The sequence below is a fragment of the Puma concolor genome, chromosome B1 (assembly GCF_028749965.1).
Source record: "Puma concolor isolate L17-30 chromosome B1, mPumCon1.1.hap2, whole genome shotgun sequence".
NCBI classification, from domain to species: domain Eukaryota; kingdom Metazoa; phylum Chordata; class Mammalia; order Carnivora; family Felidae; genus Puma; species Puma concolor.
Window position 1 is genome coordinate 118,981,211 of NC_141670.1, and position 3,424 is coordinate 118,984,634.

General features: G+C 36.0%; 1 long non-coding RNA gene across 1 annotated transcript; it reads right to left on the reverse strand.

The window, feature by feature from the left end:
• Nucleotides 1-1,220: 1,220 nt before the first annotated feature.
• On the reverse strand, nt 1,221-3,107 carry LOC147581841 (uncharacterized). The gene is made up of 2 exons (XR_015250313.1): nt 2,971-3,107; nt 1,221-1,409 (listed from the first exon to the last, which is right to left on the reverse strand). It is a non-coding gene; the product is annotated as an uncharacterized LOC147581841 (long non-coding RNA).
• Nucleotides 3,108-3,424: the final 317 nt, after the last annotated feature.

Below are 3,424 nucleotides of genomic sequence, written 5' to 3' on the forward strand. Positions count from 1 at the left end.
ATCCAAGACCACAACCTGTGCTCCTCCACTCTTTTAAACAGATTCTGAAAAGTGTACTTAATTAAAATGCTGACTCAGATATAATTTTGATTATAATGTTGTCAAAGCAGTATAAAATAGAAGGCTCACAGAAATTGTAAAGGTCAATATTTTCAGAGAGAAAGGTGTAGGTTAATTTTCTATAATATTTTCTGAGAGGATTTCCCTGCCATTCCCCCCCCCCCACTTTCTTTCTCATAAGCTGATTGTATTGATTTTATTGGTAAATAGGAGTTAAATTTTATAATATGAATGGGTGTGTCATTGTTATACACTTATAATATTATTTTGGTTTTAGAATACAGGTTGTACCATTCTGCTGAAATAATTTTTTCTCAAACTACGTCTAAATAAGATGACTGATGGAACTTTTTCTCTCTAAAGTCTTATGAAACTTAATTAGCAAGATCAAAGGCTACAAGAGCTTAATAGCCACAATCACATTTACCAGATGCCTTGTTAGTAATTCAGCATTTAAAGTGTAATCTCCAAACAAGTCAAAAACAGAGACAAATGTTTTTTTAGGAGATTTAATTTAAGATTTTTTTTTTTTTTGTTAATAAACCTAATGGAAAATCTTAAGTGCTGCTATAGAGCACTATTTCAAAATAAGCTCCTTAGCAAAATAAATGAAAGACATGTAGAAACCTGAAGAAGCATTTATTTTTGAGAGCCAAGGTGTCTGCAAAACTCATGTAGGAAACCTCTCTTTCTTTCATATCATATAAAGACCATTTTGTGTGAAATAAAGGAAAGTAATTGGCATCACTTGAATTCATTATTCATTAAATTTAACTATTTTTGGCTTGGCATGTATTGATTTCCTAATCTGGAATGCCTGCTAAAATATTTTCATTAAGATGTGTTATTTTGGGTAGTAAAAGGACCTTCCAATTTAGGACTCAGAACATTCAATTTGGAGTATATATAAAGTCAAGAATAAATACAGTCAGCATTATTAAACATAAACCTTGCTACTGCCCTCCTTCAGCTGCAAGTTTTGATTGCATAATTCATTCTTGTTTATCCCCTGTGCATTTCTATAGCAACTATATCTGTGGATTTTATGTGTTTGGTTGAAATGCCCCAGTAGAACAAAAGAGAAGCATTTGTAAAAAATTTTTGAAGGCTGTGTGTAGTGATGAGGAATTGAGAAATGACCAGCCTTGTTTGCAAAGCAATTAAAAAATATATCTTTTTATCTGTGTTCAAATGTGTGTGCAAGCATGTTTGATGCATTTCCCATTTTAAAGACATTAAGCCCCATCTGATTACCCATATTCACTTAAAATGGGGTGGCAGGTGATAATCTCTTCTTAAAAATTAGTTGATATGAAGCAATGTAGACAGCAGAAACATGCAGCCTCATCCTAAAAAAAAAATTCATGTTATTATTAAGTCACCTATGTGGATTTTTGTAAAATAGAAGTAGAAAAATGTAGCTATCACATGCCAATTACGCATATTCTAAAAGAGCTAGGGTAATGGGTGTCTCCATATTTTAAGGGATACTATTTTGCAGTATACACTGCCACATAGGAAATTCAAAGAAAACCAAAAATAGTTTATAAAAAAAACAAAATTAAACTAAGTTTATTTTTGTTTCCAAACCAGGCTTATTAGCAATGATAGAATTCTATCATATGCTGGAAGGATAGCATAGCAACTTCTGAATCTTTTATCAAATGTTAAGACTGTTTAACACATTTTATAAAGACCATGAAAATAGAAGAGTTACCAATTAACTTTAAGTTTTGCATTTCTAACATTTTTAAACATGTTTTGTATGCAGGTGAAACAAAGCTGAAATTTTTTTTTTAGAATTGGAATAGTTGTCTTTTACGGTACTAGTTATCTATAACACAGACAAATGAAACAAATACTTAGTCATTTTATACTGATTTTATTTATTCATTCGTTGAACAAGTATGAATTATTTACTCTGTAACAAGATATTATACCTATATCTCTGGATGCATAACAAAGGTTTAGCTACTCAACACTTTCTGGAACCTAAGGACTCATTCTTCTTGTCAGTATGAAGCAAGATTGTTTGGTGCATATCCCAAGTGAAAGGGAAGAAAAAGGGCAAACAAAACAAACATGTATGCCAATGAATTACAAAAACTACTATTTAACTGGGTTGGGACCAAAGGTTGTTAGTGCTATTGGCCACAACTATCTGAAAAGAGCCCAAAATGTCAAGCTGACCTCTTAATGGTGACTGGGTGAAAACCAAGGTTCAGTGGTTGGTTCTTGCTGCACATCCAAACATTTGGATGTCTGTCCGACATTTTTAGTTACAACTTTTTCTTCTATTGACAAAGTTTAGGGAAGTGTAAAGTAGAAGTTGAACGCTTATGGTTTTATTTTTATTTTTATAGTAAACAAATGAAAGCAGTTCATATTTTGAATGTGCTTCCTTAAGTTCATGTGGGGCTAAAGTGGCTTGGCATTAGTTATTTATGAATCACTGTTGATAACAAGAATGTAAATGTGAATTCAGAGGGACAGGAAACCTGAGGGACAGAAAATAGGTAAGATCATTATAGGCTATGATGTGCTCTGTGAAAGACAGAAAGGGGGGGGGGTGTGAATGGTGGTCATGGAATGAGGCCAAAAAGAAGCTCTCTGAGGAGGTAACCTATCACCTGAGGTCCAAAGGATGAGAAGTCCTGGGAAGAACCAGGGGAAGAGTCTTGCAGGTAGACAGAACTAAGAGTGCAGGAATATGAAGTGAAAGGAGCTTGTTGGTTAGGAACAGGAAGGAGGGTAGCTTAGACTTCCCTGATTAGGATCTTTCTGACTTAGGTAATTTCATATCCAGTGGCGAGCACCCTGCTGTCACGCAGGATAGCCTGGGTTTTGCTACCGGAACCGACCATCCCCAATTGCAGCCACTCCAAACAACTAGATTCATTTCTTACTCACTCTGTATGTCCATTGCAGCTGGCTAGGTGCTCTGCTCTGTGTGCTCCACCCTCCACAACCCTTGCCGACAGAGCGTCATTACCTGGAACACAGAAGTTACTGAGGCAGTGTAAGAAGAAAGCATGGCACCTCCGGGCTCTTAAAGCATAGCACACATCACTTCCTCTCGTATTTCATTGGCCAAAGCAGTGACTAATCTCAAGTCAGCAAGGAAGTGTGGTTCTCCAGCATGCCTGAAACATGAGTAGAACTAGAAGTATTGATGAGTGGTAGTAATATCCTCTGTGGGGGTCAGTGAATGACCTGGAATTGCATGTACAAGTCGTGAGTGTGTGTTGGGCTCAGAGGTGGGGGGCGTGTCTTCAGGGAAAAGGTCCATTGCTTTAATCAGATTCCCAAGGGGATCTGTGACACAACAATGATTAAAAACCGCTGGACCAGTTGAAAACTGTCA